The sequence below is a fragment of the Schistocerca nitens genome, chromosome 2, assembly GCF_023898315.1.
Source record: "Schistocerca nitens isolate TAMUIC-IGC-003100 chromosome 2, iqSchNite1.1, whole genome shotgun sequence".
Classification (NCBI taxonomy): Eukaryota; Metazoa; Arthropoda; class Insecta; order Orthoptera; family Acrididae; genus Schistocerca; species Schistocerca nitens.
Window position 1 is genome coordinate 783,983,347 of NC_064615.1, and position 14,015 is coordinate 783,997,361.

The window sequence follows — 14,015 nt, forward strand, 5'->3', positions numbered from 1 at the left end:
AAGCAACTAGATGGACGAAATTGATGGGGCGAGCATAGATCTGGAGCCCAGGTTGCCAGAAATGGTTGTAGGCATTCTGGAGCTCGAGGGAAAAAAAGATATCAGAGTGACGGAATTTAAGTTGGCGGGACAGGAGATTGGTAAGGTTAAGGAGCTGGTTGTCAGCTGATAAGGAGGGCCAGAAGCCACATTGGGTAAGGGAATAAGGTGGCACTGGTTAAGGTAGTGATGAATACAGTGGGAGAGGATGGACTCAAAGACCTTACTGAACAAGGAGGTGAGGCAGATGGTATGACAGGGGAAGAGATGAAGAGGTGTCAGAGGGGGGGGGGGGGTTGGTTTAGGGAACAGCAGGAAATGAGAAGTCTTCCACATCTCAGTGTAAAAGCCAGTGGAGGGAAGGACGTTGTACAGGATAGCAAGGGAAGCCAGGGAGGACAGGGGCGATTCCTTGAGTTGGCGGTAGGTGACACTATTGTGACCAGGAGTGCTGTTGCGTTTGGAATGGAGGATGAGTTTCATATCATGTGTAGTAATGTTTGAAGAGGGTAACTGATACAAGTACCGGAAACTGGGGGTGAATGGTGGGAGAGAGATATCAGTGTGTTCAAGGATGGTGGAGAAGAGGGAGTATGCAGAATGGGAATTGTCAGGAACTGAGAAGACCTCAGAGAGGTGGGAAGCAAAATGGTTATCCTTACTGAGGTTGTCAGGGAAGGAGCAGTTGTTGTGGAGAAATGGGTAATGTGGCTTGGGATGGCTACCAGTAAGGCGGTGGAAAGCAGACCAGTACTTGGAGAAGTTGACAGGGAGGGTGGAGTAGAGGCATGTATACATGTGGCGCCAGTCCCAGCGTTTCTTTGCTGTGAGGAGGTTGCGGATGTGTCATTGTAATTGCCAGTGGTGGAGAAGTGTATCTCGGTCATGGGTGCAGCAGAAGGAGTAGTAGGGCCTGCTGTATTCACATAGAAGAAGAATGGCCTGTGGAGGAAGCATAGACTGGTGAGGGCGGATGAGTTTCGTAGGAACGTGGGTCTCTGGAGGAAGGGAAAGGCATGGGTGACATCAGCAGGGTGGTGAAAGGTAAGGGGGTGGCTTTCAACCTGTGAGGCAATGAATTACTGGTAGGCATTCCAGTCGGTGCAGCAGTAGTTGTGGACAATCTTCAGAAGGGCAGCAGGGCAGGGGGCAGGAGGGTGGCCATGGGCAGAGGAGATGCTGAGAAGGATGGGAAGGTGGTCACTACCACTGGGATCGAGGGCATCTGTGGTGATGTGACCAAGGAGGTTGAGGGAAGTTGTAACGCCGGAAATGCATAACCTCCTATTTCCATCTATTGTACTATAAATATTTTTCCTTATTTTATTACCTGAAGATATGACATTTCTGTGTCTTTATACAGTTCCTGGAAATGGAAAAAAGAACACATTGACACCGGTGTGTCAGACCCACCATACTTGCTCTGGACACTGCGAGAGGGCTGTACAAGCAATGATCACACGCACGGCACAGCGGACACACCAGGAACCGCGGTGTTGGCCGTCGAATGGCGCTAGCTGCGCAGCATTTGTGCACCGCCGCCGTCAATGTCAGCCAGTTTGCCGTGGCATACGGAGCTCCATCGCAGTCTTTAACACTGGTAGCATGCCGCGACAGCGTGGACGTGAACCGTATGTGCAGTTGACGGACTTTGAGCGAGGGCGTATAGTGGGCATGCGGGAGGCCGGGTGGACGTACCGCCGAATTGCTCAACACGTGGGGCGTGAGGTCTCCACAGTACATCGATGTTGTCGCCAGTGGTCGGCGGAAGGTGCACGTGCCCGTCGACCTGGGATCGGACCGCAGCGACGCACGGATGCACGCCAAGACCGTAGGATCCTACGCAGTGCCGTAGGGGACCGCACCGCCACTTCCCAGCAAATTAGGGACACTGTTGCTCCTGGGGTATCGGCGAGGACCATTCGCAACCGTCTCCATGAAGCTGGGCTACGGTTCCGCACACCGTTAGGCCGTCTTCCGCTCACGCCCCAACATCGTGCAGCCCGCCTCCAGTGGTGTCGTGACAGGCGTGAATGGAGGGACGAATGGAGACGTGTCGTCTTCAGCAATGAGAGTCGCTTCTGCCTTGGTGCCAATGATGGTCGTATGCGTGTTTGGCGCCGTGCAGGTGAGCGCCACAATCAGGACTGTATACGACCGAGGCACACAGGGCCAACACCCGGCATCATGGTGTGGGGAGCGATCTCCTACACTGGCCGTACACCACTGGTGATCGTCGAGGGGACACTGAATAGTGCACGGTACATCCAAACCGTCATCGAACCCATCGTTCTACCATTCCTAGACCGGCATGGGAACTTGCTGTTCCAACAGGACAATGCACGTCCGCATGTATCCCGTGCCACCCAACGTGCTCTAGAAGGTGTAAGTCAACTACCCTGGCCAGCAAGATCTCCGGATCTGTCCCCTATTGAGCATGTTTGGGACTGGATGAAGCGTCGTCTCACGCGGTCTGCACGTCCAGCATGAACGCTGGTCCATCTGAGGCGCCAGGTGGAAATGGCATGGCAAGCCGTTCCACAGGACTACATCCAGCATCTCTACGATCGTCTCCATGGGAGAATAGCAGCCTGCATTGCTGCGAAAGGTGGATATACACTGTACTAGTGCCGACATTGTGCATGCTCTGTTGCCTGTGTCTATGTGCCTGTGGTTCTGTCAGTGTGATCATGTGATGTATCTGACCCCAGGAATGTGTCAATAAAGTTTCCCCTTCCTGGGACAATGAATTCACGGTGTTCTTATTTCAATTTCCGGGAGTGTATATTGTAATTGTTCTACTATTTGTATATATATATATATATATATATATATATATATATATATATATATATATATATATATATATATATGCATTTATGTCGATGCATAATTGGTCTGTATTGTAAATATTATTTGTATTTTTACGCTGAGTCTGGCCTAGGGAAAACTATGCTATCGAACGATTTAGGATCTTTGGTAGTGTTAACTCTGCCGCATGGAGCGCGGGCAGAGAGGGTTTGGCAGCATGTAATTGCGCTCGACTTGCTATGATAGTGTCGCAGACGGGAAGCATTAGCTGGTGCACATCAAGAGCCTGGTGACTGTGTCGAGAAGAAGGTGCGCCAACATCCAGCTTCTGCAACAGCGACGGCCGACAATGAGTAACTGTCGCCACCTCCCCAATCGACGACTGCAAACCTTCAATCAACCAACAAGGAAGACTAAAAGCACGTAAAGTTTTAGAACTGTATGGCAGACCTCAGCTTTTCAAACTGTTGCATCACAAAAATACAGCAACTTAGCATGAACCTTTGTTACTCATTGTCCCAGTTGCATTACCAAGCAGGGTCCCTTCCTTTTCTGGAATGAATCCAAGTGTTGTTGAAATTCATACGCCAGTATTAAAGTAATATCATTCCATTTCACTGCTTTAATTTCAAAGTTCAGTTAAAGTATTTATAGCTGGCTACAATACTTAGATTACACGAGCAGAAATTAAGAGTGCGAGTTTTGTTAGCATATTTTAGCTTACCTGTGACTGCAGCTCAGCTTGGTACATACTAAATGTTACTATTGTTAATTGTTCAGAATCATTTAATTCAAGTTCAAAGTTAAATCTCTTATTTCTAAATTGTGTAGATTCAAATAGCTTTTGAAATGATTGTTGGGGTAGCCCAAGACTAACCTTATTTTATTGAATTTCGTAGTGCTTCAGAAACAAATCTCACCATTAATTTCAGTCACTAAATTAACTTTCAATTTTCCGGTTTTATTAATTCTTTTGCTAAATTAAGTCAGAGTGTAGCGAAATTTATTACTTCTGACAAACATTCAGTTTTCACACAACACGTGTCAACCCTTAGTTGCAACGCTTTTAGTGCTAATTATATGTGCATTAATCTTTCATTTTCAGTTATTATAATAATTGTCCATAGGACTGGTGACCGTGATTTTCCCCAAATCTCAAATATCTATTTAACGTCAATTAATTGTTAACGTAACGACTGCACATTTACTTTCTTTATTAATTTTACCCTTTTCTCAAAATTAATTTCCACCAATTTCATTTGCATTTTTCCATTCATTTAGATGTAACCCTTTCCTCCCGCTTTACCGACAAATTAACTTTGGTGACAATTGCTTTTCCAAAATTTCCATTAGGTGCACGCGGTTTAATTTTTCACTGTCATTAAGGTCGATAAGTGAGGGGGAGGTTACAAAGTGAGGATGAAATCCAGGGTGGAGCTACTTTCAGGACAGGTGTGCTGTGGGAGAGGAACAAACTCACCATGGAGGGTGGAAAGAAACTGATGCCACCACCAAAGGGTGGCAGGGTCACAGTTGTGGATGTTGAGGTTGGTGGCAATCATATAGTTGGAGAACGTACATTCAGCTTGGGAAATGAAGTCGGGGAGAGGAGCTGTGGGACGGATATGGATAGTGGCAGAGGTGATGGTGAGGGAGGGAAAAAGATGCTGAGGAGAAGAGGTTTGGTCGTTTCATTGAGTTGGGGTTGTGGTGGGACAGGGAGATGCTGAGGTGGTCGATAGCAACCCTGCCTCTTGCGAGGGAAGAGGGTTGCTTTTGCAGTGAAGGAGACAGGGAGAGGTGCGGACAACATGGTGAGGTTGGAAGAAGATTTCATTAAGGATGAAGGAGTCGACCTGGTGCTGGGACAGGGTATGCATGAAAAGGTGTTTGTTGGCCGGGAGAGAGCAAATGTTTAGGTGTAGGAGACGATATTGTTGATACGCTAGGAGGTGGGAGGGAGAAGGGAATGGTGGGAGGAGGAGAGAGGAGCTTAAACAAGAGTGTCTAGGTGGGTGAAGGTAAACTGGGCCTGGTTGTGGGAGTAGGTGGCATAGGTATTCAAATGGAAGGTGGAGCAGGCCACGAGGGAAATCTGCTGGAGGTTTTGGGGGTGTTGGAAGGGGTGGATATTCTGCAGGATGATGGTTCAGGAACCAGGTGACGTCTTCAGCCATAGGGGGAGCGCAGAGGGTATTGTTGGGGAATGGGCTCGCTGATGGGGCGAACAGGGGGGCGGGATTCTTGCAGTTTTTGGTGAGTGGTCATTGTAGAGGAGACAGTGTTGACAGCGGTAGGATAGAGGAGGGGAACAGGACGGGTCAATGGAATGGGGACGGTTAAAAAACAGGGCTCTCTGAGTGAGAAGGTGGTCTATGGAGGAGACAGACTCAGTAAAGACATGCATGAGGGAAGTAGCGCCGGAGTCGTTGTCAGCAGGCAGAGCGGATTTCCATGGTGAGGTGGGCATTCAGTTCTGCCAATACCCCCACCTCCGAGACTACAAGACCGAGTTTTGTGATCACAGTGGTGAGGGTCGGCGGATGGCGAGGGGGTTTGGGCTCATGAGGAGAGGAGAAAGTAAGAAAAGGGGTGAGGGACGCATGGGGGCCAAAGGTGATGCATGGAAGTCACCAGAGGAGATTAGTGTGGAAAGAGGGAGAGGGGGATCTGATGAGGACAGAGTCTCTCCAGGGGATAAGTTGGGTAATGGGGGCACTGGGGATGTACTTATGGATTCCGAGGGTGAGGGATGTGTACTTCAGAGAAACAGATTTAGACTAGTGTTCCGGCCCACCCCACAGGTACGACATATGTTGAATCCCTGTTAAAGACGACATAGCTCTTCGTGTGCCTGGTGTATATGGTGTTCCTGGCGAGTGCGGCAGCATCTACTAGGCCAGACAATTCACCCTGTTGCAGACCATTGTACCGAGCACAAGAGACGTATTAACCAAAGGGAGCTCGACAAGTCGGCTGTAGCTGAGCATTACCTCGAAAATGGGCACAAAATACAGTTTGAGAACACAAGAGTCTTGGCTCATCAACATACTGGGATCCATAATAAAAGAGGCAGCTGAGATTAGAATGAAGAGCAACGTTTTCGACAGAGACCATGGCTACACACTAGGGTATGGGGGCGGCCTTTGGATATCAAAAGGAAGCAACGGCGGATGCTTAACGCTTGTAGGGACGCGGGAGTGGCGCCAGGCCCTCGTGCCACCCGATTTCACTAGGTTCTGCGGCGGGACGGAGCAGCTATGAACTGTCCAACTCATCTTCCGCGCACACGTCGTTTCGGCCTCTCTCATTGCTGCCAGCGACCGTAATCGTAGGTATATAAGCGGGAAATAGTGCCAGCTCCAGCAGTCAGTAGTTTTAGTCCTACCGACAGAGGTAGCCATCAAAAGCTTCAGAATTTTTTGGAACTGACGTGCATTGCTACCTCTGGGTCGTGGCATCCTGGGTTCGATTCCCGGCTGGATTAGGAATTTTCTCTGCCCAGGGACTGGATGTTTGTGCTGTTCTCATCATTTCATCATTATCTTTCGTGGCAGTAGACAGATTGGACTGGGTAAAAAATTGTACTGTGTAAAAATTGGGATTTTGCACCAGCGCTGATGACTGCGCAGTTGAGTGCCCCACACACCAGACATCATTGGAATTGATGTGGCTTAAAAGCCGAGAAGATTTTATTCAGTCATGCCACTGCGAAAGACTCTGTGGATTACTGTATGATAAAGTTCATAACTTAATATACTATAACTCATTCAGAAACCCACAAACAGGTTTACTATCAGTACAGCTTTACACAATATTGTTGTCCATTCTAAGTTTACTGTATAGTGAGTGAATTAGCATATCTGAGGAGTGTGCTGTCATCTAGCAGGATTTGTACTGGGTGAATGGGGATAAAAACCTGCCACAGTGTGCTACCACCTGGTGGCACTCAATAAACTTTTAGTTGAACGCAAAGAATAGCTGTGCACATCGTGAACTGTGAACGTTGTTTATCAAATTCATATGTATTTCCCCAGTAATGCGATTACGTCAAGCGAGTTGTGCATGTGCATAAGCTCCTTAAAACGTGCACAACTGAAGGTGTGCTCGCGACCCTGATGCCAAGTTTCATGGAGTCTAGAGAAGCAGTAATGCGGTATTTTTAAGTGCTGCGTCTTTCAGATTGCGACATCTATGTTACGTTCAACAGCATTCAAAGAAAAATAACCAATAAATCCGTAGTGTGTCGATAGTTGGGATGTTCACGTGCTCTTACACAGTAGCCGGCAATGACTATGGTGGAGGTTTGAAGTTGAAAGAATGTTTCTGTTTCCAGTAATTCATCAAACACAAAGTGCTGCTCATGTGACTGGTGAATTGTTGCTGCAGAATTCTGTGTTACCTAATGAATGACTCGCACCAAGTGTTTGTTTCTTTCAGTTCACAACTTTCTGACAGCAATGAAGCTGTGCAGAGATTATCCACTGCCACAACGCTCATGTAGTAACCACATGTCCATTGTCTCTCACCCCTGTGAATCGATCGAACAAAAACGAATAGATCTATTTATATTTTTGTGGAATTGATCCTCCGCTTGACACTTCAGTCATCCATCGCAATAGCCGTTTTGTACTTCTGAGATTGTGCACACGCACACAGCCCAGTATGGATTTTCATTGTCTGAAAAACTGTTACCAAAAGTTTTTATAGTTTTTATTTGTATCCAAAAAATGGTGGCAATTTTTTTCTCAAGTCCAACAAGTCTTAAACCAGCCAATGGAACAGCATCATAATGTGTACAAAAAAGCTACAAAATCTATAAAGCTCGGAAAAGATACCCCTCATCTGTTTTAGGACAAAGGTTTGGGACAGAGTTTTCCGACGATTCATTAAGATGGAGCTGTTTCAGTACTCATGTGATTGGCGAAGCTAATCCTCTTTATAAGATGGCACGGTTGTCGATGAAATACCGATGAAATCATTTCATTAAAAGTAATTCCGACGAAGTGTATGCCGTTCTGTCAACCCTACGACGCAACTTTTACTGACAGCTGAAGAATTACATTCGCCAATTACAAAAGCGCCCTATTCTCATCGTAGCAAACGGAAATTACAAGTGGAAGCGATTAAACGAATAAAATATACGTGTCAATCCGTAATCACTTGTAGGCTCCAGTTTCCGAGAAAATGCTTTGATATTCTTATTTAGCAACGAAATTATCGTAAATGCGCGAGGTATTTAGAATGTTAATGAAACCTTTTTTCCTAATGTTATTCACATTAAAGAATATGACTCGGCATATGTAGTTGTCCACTTACTGGTGATGTTTCGATTTTTTATGCTTATGATAGATATCACCTTGAAGAATGCGTTGGTTCTCTTGAGGTACAAAAGAAAAAATAAATGTAGTTGAACTTATATGTTTTTCGATTTCAGTTACTGTTAGTTACATAAGTTTATAAAAGATCTGTGATGGAACAATGTAATTTCAATAATTTTTGGAATTATTGTTTCTTTTGTAAAGAATTTCATTGTATTTCTCAGTGTCACAAAAATATTGATGTCATTGATCTCATATATTTTTGTGACAGCAAAAGGAAATAAATAAGATCATTAAACTCGATTTGAACACAGAGCACAAAAATTAGAATCTGTTCTGTTAGCCACTGCGCTACCAACTCAATTGGTACAACAAAATGTGTGGCAACTGACACAGAAACACCAAAACTTTTACTGTCACTTTCTAGGAAACTATTCAGTGTTGGCACTTCATACATAATGCTGTACTGTCCATTTGCTATCGTCCTTCTTTCCTCAAGTGAAGTTTCGATTGTGTCAGAGCACAACCCATTACCGCTCCTTCTTTTTTGATACAGTTTCAGGAAAGTGCTGATGTAACTCCATGCCTGCACATGGAACATGGAGCTCTTGCAGTATTTCTGCACCAATCCCTATGGCTCCCAAACTTTGGTCTGGAAAAACTAATATACTATCGAAATTAAGCACCACATCCCGCATCCCTCAGGACTACTATGATGTAAAGTACGATTAAACTGAACTGACTCCATCCAAAGTGACATGTTCCATTTCCTACAATTGTAGACTTTTTACACTCTCTTTTTCATCCTCTTCTTAGAACTATGTTACTGATGAGCTGTTGAGTTTTCTAATGAAATTGTACGACGCTATCTGGGGATTGCTTAGCACCAGTACTGAGATGAGGACAGTATTGGGTGGCGGACACTCGCCACAGCCACTTCAAGATACCAAAGTGTTTAAAACGACTTGAAGAGATCTTCCATTTCCAGTATTTGGCGTTTTTTTAGCTTCGTAGGGGCGATTTCAAAACGGAAACATTTATGGAAGCATCGATTTAGGTCTCATCTCGAAACGTTTAATTCATTTCATCAATGTCGATTCATCTAAATTCGTTGCCTTACCAATGCTTAACTTTTTCAAGGTGTTCCATGGTGATGTAAAAAAAATGAGGTATCTGGTTTCCACGCCTATTTGTGCTTCTAGTTTTACTCTATTTATGTGACCCTCAACTTTTTAGTTAAGCAAGAGCTGTCTGAGATGACAGAGCAGTGAATATCTTGAAAGTATTATTAAGTCTTTCTAATATACTCCAAGATGAAATGAAATTACAATTAGCGTTGTCCACTGAGTCGTATCCAGCCACAAGTGCCATAATATTTAAAATAGCAGTCTGTTTTAACAATTGCGTCTCGATAATATACATATAAATGTTGTGATAAAGTAGAGAGGTCGCCAGTGTAAAACAGCTGAGAAACAACCTAAGCACAAAATGTGTCAACAGCAAGATACTCCATAGAAATTCCATGGCACACCCACATAGGTTAACATCTTGTTACTTCGGTTCTTCTCTGTCTTAACCTGTCTGACATTTGAAAATCTCATTCATCAGGCGCTTTTTTCTGTTACTGACAGAGCTTCACCAACAATTATATTAAAATAGTTACTATTAGACGATACTTTTCGTCTCTTTGATTTTTATGGAATGTAAGCAAAACTATTTTCAAGCATATAATATTCTAATGAATGTTATTTATTCGTCATTTTAATTGCATCTGGTGTTACTAAAAGAGCGATTTGCTTCTAGTTAATAATAGTTTTAGTCTGCAGTTTGCTCAATGCAGAAAAACAAAGATACTTAACAACAGCTATGGATGAGTACAACCACAAAAATTATTTACTTCGCTCTTTATTTAAGATGATCGGGTTCCAGTCACTGTATCTGGATATTGTTCATAAGTACGCTTTAGACCCAAGTCATATGTAGTTACAAAAATGCAAATAACACTCATCGGCCTATTTGCTGTTTCTGCTCCCAGTCACTGCAGTGGCAGGCTGCCAGCGACGCCGCATCTTCGATAAATGAGCTTTCCATTGCCAGTCAGCTCAAGATTCACATTGGCTGAGCGACCGTATTATACCTGTCTCTAGGCTAATGGAGAATTGGCAGCACTGTAGAATACGTTTGACAAGTATGTCACCATCGGTTTACTTCCTGGTTTCTTTCAGAATTATCCTGGTAAACTCGATATTTTCTTGTCATTTTTGTTAAATATTCTCAATTATTCTCACACAACAGATGACACAGGAGTAGAAAATTTTTGGAGTCCAGGAGGCTCGTTTCAACAGAAACTGCAGCTTACTTTGCTATTTGCGTTGTGAATTCTCTGTCTTGGCCATCACTGGAACAACAGAGGAGCTCTTGTTTGACGTCTTTGTGTGGTATCATAGTGGAAAAGTGTTCGCCCTTCAAGTGGAACATTGCGTTAGTGTTGGATTCTAATCTCGCTGGAGACAAGATTCCTACCTCTTTTGTGAAAGAGCCAGCAGCAGGCAGATCGACAATCAGTAAGGTAATACCGAGACAACTTCTCTCCCTTATGTTTTGTTGCTGTCTAGATTCTTTGATTCTGTACCTTGTAGGTCTTGTGAAGTGGCGCCCTATGTCAGGTCTTTCACCTCAAATTTTATCCTCTTTGGGTACTGAATTTGCATACAAGCTCTCTTGCTTCATTTACTTTCCTATTCATTTTTTACTTGTCAACTTTTCATCGGTACATGAATGGCTAGAGGTTGCTTGTAGCCAGGTGGGGTACCAAACTCTCTGTAAGTAACCAAACATTTTATTCTTATACTCTTTTTTCCCGCTGAATGCATCTACTATGGACCAGATGAATTCATTTTCGCTTTGGTAGAGCTGCCAGTCACTCAGAAGGCAGCTCCTACGCTAGCAGACTGCACAGAAAGTCAGGTGAGCCTTTCAGGGATTAACCTCGTGGCTCAGCCTTCGCAGACAAGGAGCGTTGCAATGGAAGACTGCTGTCCTCTATGATAGAACAGTAGATAACTGCTGGAAGGGGTGAGAAATCTGCTTGTTAGTAACCTTTCGTTGGAGCCCTTAGCAGTGCATTTGCCATTATACACTTGTGTTTGGTCTCCAGGCATGATTCTTCAAGCAAAATAATTAGCCACTCGTGGTCTGCAAATTTCCAAACTTTGCCCTTCCTATGGGAACGCTGTGCAAAGTCCAGTAAAGTTCCCATAATTTCCGACAGATAAGTCTGTACGTAGGAATAGAGCGACATTCGTTTCCCCTTTCCTTATAATGAGCCTGACTGGCGTATATACTCGTATCTTTCAGTTTATGGTGAGAACTAGGAACAGACTTCTAGATCCATGTCTGGAGGAGCACTGAGGCCCTTTCTGGGACTGGTTAGAAAAGATTGTTTTGTGAGAAACCTGAAAGAGTAGGAATCTATCAGTGTAAACTAAAGCTGAAACCTCACGAGCCATTTTTCATAAAGTCTTACTCTATTCCAAACTCAAGAAGAGTAGCTGATGAGGGAACTGCATAAAATGAAAAACTGGGAAGTCACAGGAAGGAACTTTAGTAACACAATAATCTATTGGTCATAAGAGAAATTGTTAAGAGGAAACTACAATAAATGGAGAGCTGGAAGGTCATAGAACTGGGTTATTGGACTCAATGATACACATTGAGAGAGATGAATATTACTTTACACTCTTGTTCTTACCATCAAACTGCCAAGTTTCTGGAAAACCATTAGGAAGAAGTCATTGCGTTTTCGTCAATAAAGTGTCTTAAACACGCTCCCATGAAAGAGTCCTGATTGCCCATGCAAAGCACAGTTCTAAAAGCGATTTTTTGTGAACTGAATGTACATACCCTTTTATGTTACTGGAGATATCTTATTGAGAAAACATGAGTTACCTATGTTTTATGGTACACATGCAGAACCTACACAAAGACATATTGCATAATATGCAGAAAAGATTGTCTCACTGTTGTGAGTCACAGCAGTTTGTAAAACCTTTTAGCCAATAGTCTTGTCAGATACACAAATTCTTACTTCCTTTTATTTATGAGTGGGCAACGGCCTTGCCACAGTGGATACACCAGTTCCCATCAGATCACCGAAGTTAAGTGCTGTCGGGCGTGACTGGTACTTGGACGGGTGACCATCTGAGCCGCCAAGCGCTGTTTCCATTTTTCTGGGTGCACTCAGCCTCGTGATGCCAATTGAGGAGCTACTCGACCGAAGAGTAGTGGCTCCAGTCAAAGAAAACCATCATAATGACCGGCAGAGCAGTGTGCTGACCACACGCCCCTCCTATCTGCATCCTCATCTGAGGATGACATGGCGGCCGGATGGTCCCGATGGGCCACTTGTGGCCAGAATACGGAGTCCTTTTGTATTTATGAGTCATTCACTGTTCACACGTTTTAAGGTCAATGGTCAAGGACCAGGATGACTGGAGACTTTTGTTGTGTTTTATGCTATTTTACTACATCCAGAATTCACATTTTACTATGGTAAGGGTACATAGCCTCAGTGATGCACTTGTAAACTTACACTTCGTTTGTTTGTCAAGATGCACTTGTATACAAATTTTCACTTTTATAGCATTTTGAGAGGTATGTAATTGCAAAACTTATGTGAATAATTTATGGTAGATCACAGAGGTGCTGAAATGCAAGTCTACTATTGAGCCATGATGTGTACACCGTAAGTATGTTCTATCAAAAGAATATTTGTATTACAGACACAATCAATGTTATTTATACAGTACATCTAAAGGAATATGAAAGGGGGATTATGTTAGATGAGTTATGATAAAGGATAGTTGTTGTCTAACTGAAGTGCAACTTTGCTGGATCAGAAAAGGAGATAGTTGAACAGCATCTGCATATTAGTTATCACTTGTAGAGACACATCTGACTCGATTAATAATTGTTAATTGTAGAATTTGAACACTGAACATATTGAGTTGTCTTTGTATGAAATTTTATTACTTATCAGTATGAGGAACACTTGCGCAGCAAAATGAGTCTCCACAGTGTTCCTGACCTTAGTTGATCACAATTGTACAGCAATGACAAACTGAAGGAAGGAATTTATTAACTGCTAATTTTATTACTTTAATTAATATTCACATCACTTCGCTGTCATCAGAGAGACACTAGCTCAAAAGCATATGCCTGCACAGTGTTTCCTTCTACTGAACAAAAAAATTATTACTTAATAGTTTGATGTTTTATGACTTATGTACTACTTTGCAGAGAGAGGAAATGTATTGTCAAAATGACTATAGAAACATTGAAAGACATTGAAAATAACTTACATCAATGAAAATGCAAACTAATTGTCATGCTTTCTACACACTATCTTAACTTGTAATTCTGGCCTAAGAATGATATTTCAGAATGTGTATGTTACACTCAAATGCCACTTTAGGTAGTCATGCTCTTAACTGTGCTGCAAGCACAAAAAATCGATATATTCATATGGGAATTTGTAATGCCGGAAATGCATATCCTCCTATTTCCATCTATTGTACTATAATTTTTTTCCTTATTTTGTCACCTGAAGATATGACATTTCTGTCTCTTTATTGTAACTGCTTTACTGTTTGTATATCTATATTTATGCATTTATGGCTATGTATAATTGGTTTCTTTTGTAAATATTATTTGTATTTTTACGCTGGGTCTTGCCTAGGGAAAACTATGCTATCGAACGATTACATTGATACCTCATGTGGAGAACCAAAGTGTTTAGGATCTTTGGTAGTGTTAACTCTGCCGCATGGAGCGCAGGCAGGGAGT

The 14,015-nt window shown here is 43.2% G+C and overlaps 1 pseudogene; it reads left to right on the forward strand.

Moving 5' to 3' along the window:
• The first annotated feature begins 12,277 nt into the window (after positions 1-12,277).
• On the forward strand, positions 12,278-12,395 carry LOC126237868 (5S ribosomal RNA; annotated as a pseudogene).
• The last annotated feature ends 1,620 nt before the right edge of the window (positions 12,396-14,015 follow it).